The sequence below is a fragment of the Macrobrachium nipponense genome, chromosome 24 (assembly GCF_015104395.2).
Source record: "Macrobrachium nipponense isolate FS-2020 chromosome 24, ASM1510439v2, whole genome shotgun sequence".
NCBI lineage: Eukaryota > Metazoa > Arthropoda > Malacostraca > Decapoda > Palaemonidae > Macrobrachium > Macrobrachium nipponense.
The window spans coordinates 52,217,401-52,235,897 of NC_061091.1; the positions used below are offsets into that span (position 1 = coordinate 52,217,401).

Consider the following 18,497-nt stretch of genomic DNA (forward strand, 5'->3'; position numbering starts at 1 on the left):
GTTTGAAATGTTGTTCTGCTAAGTGGAAAGCAGATTCGCTTTGTGATTAGATGGATTGCAAAATCCGAAAAACCAGTGTCAATATATATTGACGTGTGTGTTTGTGAATGATTTTTATAATTTTGTGACATTGGTGACCGAATCATTTGAATATTACTAGGCATTTTCAAACTGTTACCCTCAGCCTCTTTGGATTTTGAGGATGGGATAAGCGCACGCATTTGCGTGTTTATAAAACAGCTGATCGTAAAATCATTGCTTTTGACGATAGAATTCCTCACTCTTTATAACTGTACCACTAGCCTAAGGAGAAAAGTACGAAGTTGATGGGAAAAATTTGCTGTCATTTGAGTGAATGTAACCTCATATACAATTTTTGAAATTGGCAGTTCTTGCACGGTTACAGCTGTGGGGATTCCTTACGTGTGCTTCTCGAAGTACAAAGCACCTCTTGTGCTCTTCTTAGAATAATGGTATCAGTTGCAGAGGCTAATTTGCAATTGTAAGGTTCTTGAAGTCGTAAGCACTTTAGGTAGTGGGGGAGTGAATTTTACCTACGACATCATTCTTGAAGGTGACATTTTTTGTTCGATTCCTTCTGTTGGGATTAACTAGCAAATGATTCTCGAAGTACATACAAAGCACCTTTTATTTCATTCTTAGAGTAAGAGTATCAGTTGCAAAGGTTCTCGAAATCATGAGGGATTTGTCTTTCAAGGTTTTGTTACCCAATTTTCAGTGTTCTTCGGTGTTATGGCATGATGTGTGCTCTACAGTATAATAGCATGTTTACAAGTTCTTCGTTGGACGAGTGCTTTACGCTCGCCTACCAATTTGGTAGTCACCAGTTCGACTCCCCTGTTCCGGTAACGTGGAATCAGAGGAATGTATATCTGGTGTTTAGAAATTCATTTCTAGATATAATGTGGTTCGGATCCCAGAATAAGCTGTGTAGATCCCGTTGCTAGGCAACCAATTGGTTCCTAGACACTTACAAATATCTAATCCTTCATGCCACCCTTAGGAGAGCTGTTAATCAGTTCAGTGGTCAAGTAAAACTAAGATATACTTCAACTTTTTTATAGCATGTTTAGTGTTCTTGAAGCTCTTTAGAATTATATTCATGGTTATAGTGTGTGTGTGTATATATATATATATATATATATATATATATATATATATATATATGCATATATATGTATATATATGTATATATATATATATATATATATATTATATGTATATATATATGTATATATATATAATCTATATATATATAATATATATATATATATATATATATAGAGAGAGAGAGAGAGAGAGAGAGAGAGAGAGAGAGAGAGAGAGAGAGAGAGAGGAAGGAGTAAGCACTGTGATGTGCAGTGTAGCCAGGATGTGAACATTTCCGTTCTCTCCTCCTCCTCTCTCCTCCTCCTCCTCCACCTTCTCCTCCACGTCTCCGCTGTCCTCTTACTCCGCCACCACCGATGCTGCTGCTGTCTCCTGCAGCTGGTGAGGCTTCGTGGTCCAAGTGGTCTCTCCTCTCTCCTGTGGGTCTCCCTTTGCGCTCTAGTTGTCTCTCTCAGCCTCTTCAGGCTACTGGACAAAATCGTGTTCAGGGGACCTTCATGCGTATGAGTATCTATTATTTTAAGATGATTTTTAACGTGGGTGAATCTTCTTTTGCACGGCGTTGTAATGATTGATTTCACGGCTGAGAATTGTCACATATATATATATATATATATATATTATATATATATATATATATATATATATATATATATATATATATATATATATATATATATATATATATATATATACACACACACACACACACACACACACACACACACACACACACACACACAATTTACATGCACGGCTAAGAGATATACACTATATAGTTTTATTTTTACTTCATGCACTTTTGAGAACTTGAATGATATATTTAATTTTTATTATGGACCTCCTAGTTTATCAATACATCTTGTTCTCTTGCCTTATAATAGCTTAATCATGAAACTTTTATGATGGAATTCCGGTTTTTGCTCAGTTTTTATTTTCTTTTTCCTTAAAATCTCTTGTCTTCAGATTTACTAGGAATAGGTAAATTTGGAAAGGCTGCTTACACCAGTCTCTTGAAGTTTGTTACTAGTGTGTAAGCGACCTTTTTTTTTTTTTCCCCTGTTAATACAGGACCGTCAAGACCTTCTAAAACCGTCAGAAGCTTACGAAATCCCTCATGGAAGATCTTGGCAGCCGTCGAACTAGTCATTTAGTTTTCTTCTGAAATATCGACGAAAGGTTCTGTTATCGAGTGGACTCGAATGCATGTAGATAAGGCGATTGTTGTCCCGTGCTAGAGACTCTCTCTCTCTCTCTCTCTCTCTCTCTCTCTCTCTCTCTCTCTCTCTCTCTCTCTCTCTCTCTCTCTCCTTGACGTGGGGTTCCCTGGGTTTGTACCAGATGAACTCTGCGTTGCCTTTTGGTGTGTGCCTTCACGGTTAATGCTGCCTCATTTAAATATGAATCTCGAATTATCTGATTTTTTTATTTAGACAAAGATCAATTCTCTCTCTCTCTCTCTCTCTCTCTCTCTCTCTCTCTCTCTCTCTCCTCCTCTCAGTGACGAGATCAACTTACATATTTATGGTGTGCCTTATGGACATTTCCTGTGCAAGGTGAATATTGTTGACATTAGAAATGAGGAAAATCCTTCATCCCAGTTATTACCATTGAGGTGCGAGATGACGTTGGCATGCGTTATTAACTCATCCTTTCTGGGGAAATTCCTCTCTCCGTTACGAGAGGATTTTATGATGACATAAACTTCCCATGACGAGGTTCGGCAAGTATACCAGATTTGTCCCAATAGCAAATGACATTTCTATTCAGATTGATGCGAAGGAGATGGACCTCTCTCCCTTTTAAGAAACCTAGGGCCCCTAGGAACCGTACATGAGAGTGTACTTGCGTGACGATTTTATGAAATTCTCCCTCTTTTTGGAAATCCGCTCTACGTTGCCGTAACTCATAATATGTCCCACGTCATGCATAGATGACACACAAGTGACGCTGTGCAAATCCCGTCCATTTCCGGAAAATCGAGCCGCTCTTTGCTCCCTTTTGCGATGAAGTTGCCAGCATCGTCCGTCGTTGTTCGTCAGGGGAAGTTTTAACAGTGGGGAAGGAAAGTCGAAACTAACGCGTCGGCTGGTATCGCGATAAGGGACTGATAAGATAAGAAAAACCATGGGGAATGATAAAAAAGAAGGGCGCTTGACGTCAAATCTAAACGTACAGGTGCATGAATGTCCCTCTGCTCTTTTCTTGATGTTTTGAGGTTGATTCTTCGTCGTAAGTATCCTGTTTGTTCTCCTTTATAGTGTTCCGATTTATTCCTTACCCCACGTTCCTTTTTCGTCTAGTTTCGAATTGATTATTTGCTTACATCCAACTTCATGCTGTCTCTCACTAAAAAAAAATGAAGGAATATTTGTATTTCGATACACGAATCATTAATTGATTGACAAGAAATCGAGCCATATAAAGATTTGTAATTAGATTTGTAATTGAAGCGGATGACAGTAGGTCGGCCCAGCGTGACAATCCGTTTCCGATGTCATGCCATTTTACAAGCTACTGGCTGATGCTGACGTCACGACGTCATGATGTCATTGACGGAAACCCCGATCGTTTTAAGGATTCCCCTCTAGAGCTCTCTCTCTCTCTCTCTCTCTCTCTCTCTCTCTCTCTCTCTCTCTCTCTCTCTCTCATCCGTTTTTTAGAATCGATGTTAGTTTTGCCAGTAAACTGTGTGCTTTATCGTATAGTATGTAGGATTTATGAGCTGCGTATAGTATTGTGACTAAAGGATGTCGTAATGGGTTATAAATGCTAAGTCAATTAGACGGATGCACGGGGATATCGTTTATTAATATAATTTGTCGACCACACACATAGAAATGGGTGTGTGTAACAGTTAGATCCCCTAGGGGCTAGTACTAACCACGGCGTCCTAAGGAGCTGCTGCCATCTTGAGTACTAACACCTCGGAGTAGGTGACGCGAGCTGGATACTACATCCGGTTTAATACCGTCGTAATGTAACATCTTGTAAATGTAAGGTTTCGGATAGCTGAGAGAACTAAGGGCAATAGACTTTTACGTATCCATGCCTGGGGTGGGGGGGTGGGGGGGTCAGTGAGTGTCAGTCAGTCTGTCATTAACCGAAGACCAGTTCCGTAGTTCTACCTTTGTCCCATTATCCGCTTTCTTACACGGGTGGGGGTGTCATAACTTAAAAGGAAGGCCTTGCAAGAGAATAGTTTTCATTCTCCTTATGGTGAATTTTATTTGGGGAAACGACTATTTGAAAAATAAAAGTGAATCTTAATAAATGAAGCAGAATGTTTGGCGAAAGGGGGTGCAGTTTCATACTCGATAATTATCCTTTTCCTAAAAGTAGTGTCTCATTTGCGTATGAGATAGACATGTAGATTATTCTATAATCATCGTTGGCGATTTTTTTTTTATTGTTCTTAAGTCATTGTTTAGTTTCATAATTGAGACTGAAATCTGGCCAGGTCTTCCTTTTGTTGCAGATGCTCAGATTGTGCTTGCCTTGTTATAAGGGAAATATACGAATGAATTGGTTATTTTTGACGTGTGCAGGTAGCCTTGTCTTTATAGAAAAAGCGTCCTTGAGGCTAACGGCGCGAGGTCTTCAATATGTATTTTGAATTGATTTTATAAACCCATATTTGAAAGAGACAATTTTACCTATATATATATCTTGGGTTACCCAATGATGAAGGAAAAATTACCACAGATGAAGTTTAGATAGAATAGCCAACACTCGTAATTAGAATATGCTCCGGATGTTAAAATGCTTCTTCGTTGAGAAAAAGGCAAGATCCAGAGAGAGAGAGAGAGAGAGAGAGAGAGAGAGAGAGAGAGAGAGAGAGAGAGAGAGAGAGAGAGAGAGAGAGAGAGAGAGAGAGAGAGAGAGGCGAAAATGCCATCGGGATTCTGTTGTAGTAATTTAAAATGGTTCAAGACACCTGATGCACGTAAACAGTTTTGTGCGATCTTCTTTAGCTCTGTCATCGAAGAACTGTTGAAAAAGACGGAAATGGTGCTATAACCTATAGAACGATCAGGTATAGAGGAAAAATTACTCTTGACCGCCACTCTCAGCTTGGAAATGTGGATTTTAAATTCTCTCAGGTTATTTGTTGTTTTTCGAGACGAAAACGGATACTCTGTAGTGTGCGCCCCCCCCCGCCCCCCAATATTTTAGTATGTTTTCAGATAAACGTTTAATATAGGAAATATTGTGGCGTTTGTTAACTGCACCAGTGAATTGGTTAGTCCAGCCAGTTTAATTCTCTCTCTCTCTCTCTCTCTCTCTCTCTCTCTCTCTCTCTCTCTCTCTCTCTCTCTCCGCTTTCTAACATTCGCCGCCTCATGTTATGTTGATGTTGGAATTCCGAAAGTATACAATTTTACTAACTTTTATATAGAAAACGAACCTTCCTTTTTTATCTAAAAAAATCTGTCTGTTAACATCCGTAGATGTGTACAGTGTTCACTCTTTAATACAGACGTTTTCAACCTGGGGTACGTGTACCCCCAGCCAAGGGTCTTTCATGGGGCACGCGCTCCCCTTGGGTCGCGAATGGAATGTACAAGCCGACCTTCGACATGCTTTAGCAAAAACTGCTCCTCGGCCACCTAGGATCGTAAATGAAAAGCAGTTTCGGCCATTTCATTAACTACCGTTGCAGCTGATGTAATAATAATGTATTTTGTTTTTGCAGCTCCGTAATATAACCTTGAAAATTTACTCCCTAGCCAGAGGTAAATAATTGTGTTTATTTTTTTATGGAATTCTTTGTTTACAATATTATTGGTTATGTCAGGAGTATTATGTACTTACGTACACTGTACAGTTTTTCTGAGTTGGTTTTGTTTTCTCGTTATACAAAGTGAAGGGAGTACATGACTGACCTTACAAATACCCGAAAGGGTATACTACGTGGGATAGAAAAGGTTGAAAACACCTGCTTTTATTTGTAATATATGAAAAGCATAAGCTCACGGTAGATTTTAACATTGACGAACTCCACAAGCGATTGTTGTTAAAGCGTTTTGCACTACCTAATTATTGATTAAGTTTTAGGTGTAACATGGCAATTAAACGTTAGAGTTGCTTATATAAGTATTACTCAGCGAGGGATTTAGTTTTCTGTTATAGATAACTATTGAAATGGCTTTGTATGTCCGTCCGCGCTTTTTCGATCCGCCTCTGATTTTAAATTTAATAAAATATGTAGGATATTAAGAAAATATCCAGACAAGAATGTCAGCAGTAGTGCACCTGAACATAGGAAAGGCGCTTTGGAGGTGAATGTACTGACTACTGACCCATCCCATGGACGGATGGATGGATGAAAGGAAAGATGGAAGGGAGAGGGACGAAGGGTTAGCTATCTCTTGAGTGGAATGCTGGAAGGGGGAAAGTGGCGTCTAGTGAAAGGGGAAAAATCAACTCCCTCTCCTCTCTCCTCTCTCTTCTCTTTCTCTCTCTCTCTCTCTCTCTGATCTCTCTCTCTCTCTCTCTCTCACCCACCTGATGCTGTGCAGACACGGAGTTTCTATCACTAAATGTGTACATTGTCGTCGTCTTGATCATTTGAGTAATGTAGATCTTCCCTTTTAGATTACCAGGACTTTCAAGTGGTAGTTTATATATATATATATATATATATATATATATATATATATATATATATATATATATATATATTAGTGAACTATACCACAGTTGATGGTCGAAAGCTTAAGTTGCTGTACAAGAAATATTTATTTTACATCATTGTGGATTGTATTCCCATTTACTTAGAGGTACGACATAGTACCTAGCTTTTGCATATATATATATTATATATATATATATATATATATATTATATTATATATAGATATATATATAATATATAATATAATATAATATTATATATATATATATATATATAAGAGAGAGAGAGAGAGAGAGAGAAGAGAGAGAGAGAGAAGTTTGCTACATATCGTTTCTTGCACGAAAATACCACCGAGTGACGACCACGGCGACAAGAAAGAGGGAGGTAGGGGCGAGGCAAGGAGAGGGGAGGAGAGTTGCTCAGTTGCAACTTTGCAGCAGGTTGCTGGGTCACCGCAACCAATATCCGTTATGCAATGCATCGTCGGAGGAGAGGCTCTCTCTCTCTCTCTCTCTCTCTCTCTCTCTCTCTCTCTCTCTCTCTCTCAGTTGCTTCATGGTGTTCGAAAATATTGAGAAAGAAAAAATCTTTTGATAAAATATTGGATGGAAATTCTGTTTTCTCAAGTTTTTAGATTGTTTTACTTTGGTATTGTAGCATGAGCTCTGTATAACGAAGTGTGCTGTTTTATATATATATATATATATATATATATATATATATATATATATATATATATATATAGATATATATATATATTATTAACTAGTTATTATCTTTTAGTTTTACTTCATTTCTTACTAGTTTTTTGCAGACGTGCTTAAACAAAGGCTTGGATGTCTCGACGAAGACTATTTATATTCTCTAGAGATGGAGTATTTGAATGAATTCTTAAAGCTTAAAGGCAAGGTCTCAGCATTATAATAACTTGTGTGTGTGTGTGTCTGGACAACTGGAATAGAGCGCGCAACTTCGTACCTTGGCTTTGTTTTGCAATGAGTAGGAATGGGAGATTGGTGAGTGTGCACCGAATGTAAGTGGAAAATGACCTTGCAAACGTTGCCGTGGACTCCTGGCCGCAGCAGCAGCGGCAGTCTTCTCGCTGCTGGGGCTGGTTGGTTGGCAGCCTTTGCGCCGTTCGGGCCAGTGAGTGACTTGAAAGGAAGGTGGAGTCCCTCTTCTTCGCCGCAATGCCGCTGGGGCTGCTACTTTTAGCCGGAAAGGTCAGAGGTCAAACACGCTTGGAAAGGGGGGGAAAGGAGGAAAGCGCGATTTGTGTGGGTTTTGGGTGGATGGATCTCGAGGAACATGATGGGCCTGGGTTAGGCACTCCAGGCGGACAGAGAGGGTCTCTATAAAGTAGAATGAGAGTTTTCGTGAATTTGGGATGCTATGAGTTTCTTCGTCTTCTTCTTCTTCTTCTTCTTCTTCTTCTTCTTCTTCTTCTTCTTCTTCGAAGTTACAGGGTTGTTGTTCTCTACTGTTCAAGTTTCGGAAAATATTTAGTATAATTTATGATTAATAACCAGACTTTGAATTCGGTTTGAATTTTGTCATGTACAGATATTCCTCTGCTTTCTATATCGTCGAATATCATAATTCCGTCCTTATCATGCAGATGAAGTGCTCAGAATGTTAAAATGTCTCGTCCGTGAATATGGCAGAAAAACATTACACCTGCAAAAGAATTGTTTCGCTGAGCTAACTCGAACTGCATTTTCTACTGAATGTGAGCTCTGTAAAAAAAAAAAAGGGGGGGGGGAGAAAAAAATAAAAAGAAGAAAGGAAATCTCCAGTAAGGGGGATGACCTCGGGGAGAACAAGATAACAGTATTGCACCATTCATGCTGAGTCAAGGATGAAACTGCAGGGGTAAAGAATACCACAGCTCCTGTGCATTTTCATTCATTCCCACAGTAGCATTCTCTCTCTCTCTCTCTCTCTCTCTCTCTCTCTCTCTCTCTCTCTCTCTCTCTCTGTTTTTAGGTCCAATGTCTACTTAATCTTCACATTTGATACCCTTCGTTCCGAACTCTCCCTAACTTCATGTAAGGTAAATAAAAATACGAATCTTGCGTCATCTTCCGTTATTTCCATTATCTTAATATGTAGGTGAACGCTCGCATTCTTTTATTTTTCTATGCCCGAGTTTAAGAAGATTTCAGAGAGGTCGCTCTGCGTCTGTTGCCTCCAGTTTTGCGTCGCTGAAATCACAACTTTTACTCGTGTGATGACAGCCACTTTCATGTTCCCATCTTTCGTAGCCTGGCAAGTGACTGTTCTTCTTTTTCAGAGTTTTTAAAATTGATGTTGGTGTTTGGTTTCGTACTTTGTCCAAGCATTGGACTTTTCATTCATTGGACTTTTCATTGAACCGTTGGTTCCTCCGTCCTTCAGAAACATTGCTTTCGTCTCGATCACTTTTCTCCATCACAACTGAATCGCCTTAACTATAAAGACAAAACACGAACGAAGGTATTGAATAGTTTCACGCCTAATTTAGCATCGAGCTATTCACTCGCATCTTACTGGGCTTCGGCGGATCATTCGTGATCGACTTCGAACGAACTTCGCATTCACTTCATACTCGAGCAGCCTCTTGGTGTCTCTCATCAGTGCTATAGTTAGCGTTGTCGTGATTCTTTTTCACTCTGATCTGTCAGACAACTGTTTATTAATACTTTGTCAACCTGGCTTATTTCGTTTGGGAGAAGTGAAGAAATGATTCTTATTGCTCCAAACCTCATTCAGGTTTTGTCTTAAATTTGCGCAATCTTAGCTTGGTCCGCGTCATAGTTCATGTCGTAGATAGTCCTTGTTTTTTACACTACAATATTTTATTTGCTTTAAATTACAGTGACGTGAATTTTTTCCGCAACCTGGTCACATTCCTTACATATCCTACGGGAATATGCCTCGTAGGGGGGTAGTGCCGTCAGTGCACCTCATTCGGTGCAGTGTAGGCAGGCATTACTTAAGGATCTTTGCAGCGCCCCTTCGGCCCCTAGCTGCAACTACTTTAATTCCTTTTACTGTACTTCTGTTCATATTCTCTTCCTTCCATCTTACTGTCCACCCTCTTCTAATAATTGTTTCTTAGTGTAACTGCGAGGTTTTCCTCTTGTAACACCTTTCAAACCTTTTACTGTCAATTTCCGTTTTCAGCCCTGAATGGCCTTGGTTGCCCCAGTGCTTGGCATAATGCCAAAAATCTATATAAATAAAAAACCTACGGGAATATCTTTTTCAAATCAAAGGCCCTAACACTTTCGATCATGACCTTTTCACGGGAATGATGCCATGTCTTATGTTTCGGCATCTTGCATTTACGAATGGTATGATCATCCCTTTTGCAATATTTGCTTTTGCTAAGATTTTCTCAGTTTTTGTCACTACAACCCATGATTTGACTTACTAACAGTATTCGTAATTAAAACTATAATCTGGGAAATATCCATATTAACCTACATTTGATGATCTTTCTCTCTGTAATTGATTCTTCAAAAATAAGTATATCAGCTTAGTTTAAATCGTTTGATAATGGGGGATTATGTTATATCTTTCCGCTTGGTTCCTTTTTCATTTGTGCTTTACAGTATTGCTTAGAATAATCTGTATGAAATTTTTTAACATGACTTAATAACTGTATATATATATACGCCAGGTATACATTTACTTATATATATATCTATATGTATCTACATATGCTCTGCCGACACTTTTATGTATGCTTGTCATTAGCGAGTCAATTTTTCTCTAGAAGGATCCTCTCCTCTCCGTATCTGTCTCCAAAGCAGGTGGCCAGGGCTTATGAATTTGTCACGAAGCTTGGAACGGTAAACAGGCAAGTCTGTGAGAGAATTTAGAATCTGTACTTCATCAACAATTTATAGCAGTTGTGCATTCTTAGTCTATAATGTTTAGAGGAGAAAAAATCCCAAAAAATCCTTGTTCCTACTGAAGTGCCTTTGAACGCATAAATGGTACCGTCAGACTTATGGCAATATCTCGGAGGAACGAAAGACGGACTGACTGACTTTGTATGTGATTTCTGCACAACCACTACCATCCACCGTCACTGACAGTCTTACAACTTTCTCCTCACGAGCGCACACATACACGCCCTCCTCCTCCTCCTCCTCCTCCTCCACCTCCTGCCTCTTCCCTTCACATGTGGTTCTTTCCAGTTCTTCGCGTTTGCCGTAATTTCTAGTTTTTGTCGCATTTTGGTCTCCTCCTCCTTCCACATCCAGTCCCTCTAGCTACTCTCTAGCCGTTCGTAGCTGCACAAGTGGCTGATGAAGTGTCGATGCATGTTTGCAGTGACGCATCTTCGCGTCCGTATGTTGTCTTGTATCGTCGTCTTCCACGTAAATATCGGTGCAAGTAACGTCTGGTCGCCTGAAAGCTTGAAATGGGACGATAGGCGGGTCGAGGTGCTCGGAGTTGGTTATTTCTTTTTTAGCTCTCTCTCTCTCTCTCTCTCTCTCTCTCTCTCTCTCTCTCTCTCTCTCTCTCTCTCTCTGTGTGTGTGTGTGTGTGTGTGTTATGTGTATCAGAGAGAGAGAGAGAGAGAGAGAGAGAGAGAGAGAGGGGGGGGGGGATGTTATCAAAAACTAAAAATAGTAAAGTGACGGAATTTGGCTAAATTATGCGTCGTCATAACGCCACCACGAGAGAGAGAGAGAGAGGACGAGAGAGATTGGAACGGAGAAGAGGAGAGAGGACGAGACTAGAGAGGAAGAGAGAGTGAGAGGGAGAGAGGAGTGTGAGAGAGCAGGAGAGAGAGGAGAGAGGGGGGGGGATTTCGCCATAGCCCCCTTCTCTGGAACAAACCCGAAAGAACTGTTTGGAGAAGCCTTGGCAGTATGGCAAAATGCGAAAAACACGAGCAGCGTCATCTTCAGATAATTCATTGCTATGTAAACTGATATATGGAACTTGGCTTAGCTGACATGAGTATTAGACGTTTTATTCCAGGGAGTAATAAGTGTCTTGGATCATTTTTATTGCAGAATATTATACACTGTGATGGGAATGATATTATCCTGGAAGAATTTCCAAGCTGACAGAAGACAGAGTGATTTAAAAATTTCTTTGAAGTGACGTGGTTTCGCCTTTGAGAGATTTCTTTAGAACAATCCTCTTCTGGGAAGTTGAGCATTGTGATCGTGTCTGTCGGCCGCCATGCACTATTGTCGGGTCCGTTTGTGCGTGTATGAATTTATGTAGTTCCATATGTGTCTGTATCATTTATGAAGGGCATTTCTTTTAGAACGGAGAGAACAAATGACGTATGATTGTTGTTTTAGAATTGTGTCATGTATAAACTCATATCTTTGAAACATTTCTTGAACACTGCCATCCATGTCTTCGTCAATTTTCACTTTTTTCGTGCTCGTGGATTCCGGATTCGTGGGGGTGTGTTTTGGGGAGGGGTGGGGGGCTGTTGGTTGTTGAGGCACAGAGAGAGAGAGAGAGAGAGAGAGAGAGAGGATGAGAGAGAGACGAGAGAGAGAGAGAGAGGAGGGGGGGGGGGGGGGGCGGCGGAGGGAGCCGGTGCGGTGCAATGTCAACCTCGTTTTGTGAAGTTCCACAGAACTGATTTCACCGAGATTGATCAATGTCATCATTTTTTTTGATTGCTGGTTTTGGACGACAGTCGTGGTACTTGCGTGGCGTCCTGTGGGACTGTTAGTCTGTGTGTGAGTGTGTGTGTTGTGTTGGTTGTGATGTTGTGTGTGTGTATAGGGGGGGGGGGATGTGGGCGTCTTTGACCATACACACACACACATTTATTTGTTTATCTATGTATGTTTGTATATATGTATAGATAGGATATATATATATATATATATATATATATATATATATATATATATATATATGTGTGTGTGTGTGTGTGTGTGTGTGTGTGTGTATGTATGTATATCTATAGATTTATTTTATTTGCAGATACATATATATGTGTATATGCACCTATATATGTATGTATGTATGCGTGTTATATATAATATATGTATAGGTAGATAGGTACATTTTTAAGGTACTGAGGTCACAAGTAGTCCTTGTATTAGTGTCTCATGATCTTTTCTAACTTGGGATTTTCTCTCGTGTTTCAGGATGTAGCAGTTCTGCTAATCTGTGCGTGTGGGTGTCGCCGGGCCGGAGAAGGTGAGCTAGTGTTATTGAGAAGATGACCTTCCTTTCCACTCTCTCTCTCTCTCTCTCTCTCTCTCTCTCTCTCTCTCTCTCTCTCTCTCTCTCTCTCTCTCTCTCTCTCTCTCTCTCGTTAATATTTTTTTTATTCAGATTGCTTTGCTACATGTTTTAACTTCGTCTCCTTTACGTATATATCAGTTTTCTTTATTCAGTTATTTGCATAATATAAGTGTGTATTTTTTTCCACTCATACTGGAATTATATATGTACCTATATAATATATATATTCACCAAAATCATATTTAGGTCGAATTCGCTAGAACTTAACACCCAAGGGGAAAAAAATTGATACTGGGTGGTGCAGATGCACCCAACACCAATTATATAATTCACGTTGGGTGTAAGTTATTCCTAAGGTATAACGAATTTGATGGTACATAAATGTGTGTACGCGTTTCTTTTATAAGGATTTATTTCCTGGGATAAAAAGGATAGTTATGTGTACCATATTTAATTGACTGAATTACGTAACATTACTAGAATTTATAGAAGATACGCAGTGGTTAACGTTAATGATATTTATATTCCTCTGTTGGTTTTTTTAGTTAGTATAGTTGAGTAGTTGAAGTATAGTTGAGTAGTTGAGGATTGTTTAAGGGCCATGACTAGTTCAACTGTTGTTAAGTAATGAGCTCTGTAATCTCGGGGTGAGTAGTGAGTTGGTGTCGTCGACGTGAAAAGGGACTTATACCAGTTCGTGAAATATCTGACAAATTGTTGTTCTTCTGGAAAAAAAAAAAAAAAAAAAAAAGTCAGCCCGAATATCCTGGGAACCTTTTAGTGCACACAGGTCACTCTGGGAAATATTTCCGGTAGTTTTTTGTTGTACAGATAATTGGTAGAATCCACATGCAGTTGACATAAGGTGGACATTTTCTTCCTGTGTTATTTTGTAAATAGGGTTTTGACACACACACACACACACACACACACACACACACACACACACGTTTGTTTCTCACTTATAACGTCTCAAACTTTCAGTTGAATTGATGAGATATTTAAATGAAGGATTTATTATAAGTTTGCATTTAGTCTGTTCTGTTTTTACAAGTGATTTTTAAGTGTTTCCATTATGAATGAGCAATTGTGTAGTAGATGAAATAGCTGTGAAGTATTTTAAGGATGAAGAATGCCCTTTCTTTATATGAGAGAGAGAGAGAGAGAGAGAGAGAGAGAGAGAGAGAGAGAGAGAGAGAGAGAGAGAGAGAGGTGGGCCGGGGAGCGTTACCTCCATTTTAGGTTATATGGTCTTAACAGGGTGACCCAGGTCACTTCGGTGACCTCTGGCTGCCCTGTAGGCGGGTGGAAGCATGTGCTGGTATGGTCAAGTTCAATGTAATAAGGAGGCATGGACAAAACGACTCGCTCTATCGGAGAATTTTATGTAATTATGTATTTTATTATATCTTTTTATACTTAACGTCTTCAAAAATAAAGTAAACAGAGATGAAGGGATAGGAGACAAAAAATCAGTAAATAGCTATATGCCCTTTCTCTGGGATGGTCGCTTATTTGTCCTCAATAGGACTGTTAGTCATTGCGAGTCACCTTGGCCTCATTTCCCTCCCAAACCGAAAAGAAAACAAGTTATAGGATATAGGGCAAAAGAAACGGTAAATTAAGTCGTGTTACTACTTTTGCCTTTAGCGTTCGAGAGTTCATCTAGGAATTTCGTGAAGCGTCTGACTCACATCAGTGTTCTACTCTCAAGTTCAGGTGTTTAATTGCAGCCGTATGAAATTTTATGAGTAAATATTGATAAAAATAAAATGTTCTTTTAGAACAGTTTTGTGTAGAATATGATTGGCAATGTAAGTCAGGATAATAATGTACTGCTTTGTTTTTGTTAAAAGGGGGAGCTGGGGGGGGGGTTGCTTTTTTATTGATATTTATCTATTTTTTAAGGGGAGGGGGGGTGTTTGTTTACAAGAAGGTGTCCATATAGCACCGTATACATCAAGGAGAGCAGGAGTACCTGTTAGTGTTCAGTTTACCTGCTGTTTTCATCAAAACCGAAATGGTGACCATGGTAGGTATCAGAATGATTTCAAATAATAGGAATTTTTGACACAAAATTTTCAGCAAGAGACGAATTTTGACCAATTTTTCAGCTAGGGACGAATTTTGACACCCATTTTTCAGCTAGGGACAAATTTTGACACCCATTTTTCAGCTAGGGACGAATTTTGACACCCATTTTTCAGCTAGGGACGAATTTTGACACAAATTTTTCAGCTAGGGACGAATTTTGACACCCATTTTTCAGCTAGGGACGAATTTTGACACCAATTTTTCAGCTAGGGACGAATTTTGACACCAATATTTCAGCAAGGGACGAATTTTTACACCAATTTTTGAGCTAGGGACGAATTTTGACACCAATTTTTCAGCAAGAGACAAATTTTGACACAAATTTTCCACCAAATGACGGATTTTGACACCAATTTTTCAGAAAGGGACGAATTTTGACAATTTTCAGCAAGAGACGAATTTTTAAAAAATTTCAGCAAGGAACGAATTTTTAAAAAAATTTCAGCAAAGGGCGGATTTTTTTTTTTTTTTTTCAGCAAGGGACGAATTTTGACATTTTCCAGCAAGGGACGGATTATTGGCGCAGATTTATCAGCAAGTGACGCATGTCTTTGTGTTTTATCATTTTATGTATGTTACCAGGAGTGGTTGAAACCAGTTACCAGTTTCTAGATAAATAACCTGTACTTTAGATATGCAAGCACCATTGGAAGGAGGAATAGTAAACCTGTACAAAGGCGTCTTTTAGGATCGCCCAGACAGACGTACGGGAAACCCCCTTTTCCGGTGCCTCGGGATACCCAAGGTGGACGTCAGATTTGCAGACGTCACCGCCTACGTCACGATTTAAAGTGATGATGATAAACATATACTACTTGTGAACGGGACGGGGAGGTCGCATTTAGTAACGCAAAGAACTGGAAAAAAGTGCTTTTATGTGTGCAAGACGAATGTGAAATTTCTCTCTCTCTCTCTCTCTCTCTCTCTCTCTCTCTCTCTCTCTCTCTCTCTCTCTCTCTCTCTCTCTCTCTCTCTCTCATTGACGGCCCAAACTGGAAAGTCATTTGTCTGGAATTTGATACAGTGGAGTACTAAAATACAGCTGCTTGGAAACATGAAATTTTGCACTTTAATATTAATGTAAACCATCTTTCATAAGATTGTTACTTGAATTGAAGGTTTTTACTTTCATTTGAGTTACGTTTTACTCGTATGTATATACCACACACTTTCTAGTCTATGTAAGGGTGTAAGGGCATGATATACTGTAACGATTATATATATATGAACTTGGGCAATGTCCTTAAATACGGTGAAATGTAATAAAATGACAATCTTTTCCTGAAAGGGAGAGGTTTAAGTGTTGCGTAGTTCAGTTCAGCGTTATAATACTGTTATGTTTAACGTTTCAGTCAAATCCCCCAGAAGTACTTGTTCCAGCTTGAAAAGTATTTGATTCTCTCTCTCTCTCTCTCTCTCTCTTCTCTCTCTCTCTCTCTCTCTCTCTGAGCTAAAGCAATTCGTGATTATTTTAAAAAAAAAAAATACGGTAGGTATTTCATTTGAAGGTCCTCCACTACACATCGGCAGTATCACTGCCATAGCGACGGATTGAGTGGAGTTCTGCACCAACAGGGACAGAATTGCCGTTGAGTAATGCTAGCGTGTTTGCGTTGCGTGTTGACGTTCTTGTGGAGAAATATCCGGTGCAATGGGAGAAGTGGAGGCTTGGCCTAGCCTTTCGCTCTGAATATAGCAGCAACAGTCAATGAGTCCTTATAGAGTCCCTTTCCTCCTCTTAGTCATTGAATCCTTTTGCATTGCTAAAGTTGTTAAATAAAAACTTGACTATGAGCGGAGTTTAGAATGGTTGATTTTTGCAGATATGGAATTTATTAATGTCTGGTAATATTGATGATATTAATGAGAAACCAGTGAAAATAGGTAGATGGAGGAGAAACGACAGAAACAGTGAAAGTAAGTAGATAGAGCAATGAATTTTAGTGCAGATTACGGAAGAGCGGAAATGGTTGATTCGTATAGCGATTTCTGGAGGAATAATAACAAATGGTGGTGGGGCTAGGCAGAAGCGTAAAAGATTATTTCCAAAGATTGGAAGAGATTTTGTGTGTTTGTGAATGCTAAGGTTGGAATGTGCGAATGGATGTCGAGTCAAGTCTCCTGTCATGAAGAGAAGAGGGTGATTTAAGAAGGAGAAGGAAATGTGGAGGTGGGCAATAGTCTAGTGTGAATATGAGTATGTCACTGTTTTGAGACGGTATGGTCATGTGGTAAGAACAGATACAGATGGGTAGGTGGAGAAGGTCGTCTATACACACACACACATATATATATATATATATATATATATATCTATATATAATATATATTATATATATATATATATATATATATATATATATACACACACACACAATTATCGCTCAAGTGCATGTAAGACCAAGGAGTCAACACGCCCTTGAAATGGCTAATACAGTGCCTATATCTGCGCCGGGGTTCATTCGTGATTCAGCATTTAGGATGCGAATGTTGCAATAACCAATGTCGTTTTTTACCCTGGAGCCACCCATTGTCGCGGAAACTTGGCAGTGTTAAACATTTTAGAATAAGTTTTAACCTGTACTTTTCATTTATTACTTTAAATTTAGGCATTGAGTTATGATATAGAGTTGCCTTCGTTCTCTGTGATCGCATAGAAACAAGCGTACCCGGAAAAAAAATATCCCCTTTTCAGTCAAATTATCCTCTTGGTGCGTTCCGCTGCCTTAAGAGTGATTATTAAGGGAGGAGGAGGAAGCAGTTTAGGAGAGAAGGCGTTGGTCTCCCTGTTCGTCATCTTCCTCGCAGATTCCTTGATTCGACCTTGGCGTAAACTGCCCTTATTGGTCCAAGTTATGCTTACAGATTTTGTATTTTAATGTACATTGAGGCTGAATATAGTCTTCTTTCGTACACGTTCTTTTGGCATTTGGTATGTTTCTTTAGAATTATGAATATTAACGTTGTTATTGGTCTTGCGAATATAAGAGAGCAAAAGTGAGTTTTGACTTGTCAGTTCAGAGGATGATAAACTGTTGAAGGTATCATATCGGAACTATATTTGGTTCTACAAGATAAAGGGTCGTTTTTCCATTCCATCACTTTCTTGTGGGCTGGGCGGGGGGGGGGGGGGGGGGGGAGCATTGTTTAGCAAAATCATTGGATTAGCAAATTAAGAAATGAACTATTGGGGAGCGCGTCGAGTATTGCGCTGGAATTGTTCGCCATTTTATGTTGACAGACGCGGAAGTTGAAAACACCACGGTGAGGTTCTAACTATAGCGCGGCCCTCAGCCCTCTCCCGCTTCCTTTTACTCCTCCTCCGGTTACTTCATGCAATTTAAGACGTCATTCCAATGCCTCGTAGACAGAGGGACGGCCCTCCTCCCCCCCCACCCACCCCCTTACGCGGA

The 18,497-nt window shown here is 39.5% G+C and overlaps 1 protein-coding gene across 1 annotated transcript in view; it reads left to right on the forward strand.

The window, feature by feature from the left end:
* LOC135205623 (collagen alpha-1(III) chain-like) overlaps positions 1-18,497 on the forward strand; it is a 64,202-nt gene that overhangs the window by 22,002 nt on the left and 23,703 nt on the right. Inside the window, 1 exon segment of the mRNA XM_064236416.1 lies at positions 12,891-12,942. The gene's annotated coding sequence lies outside the window, so the exon portion shown is untranslated.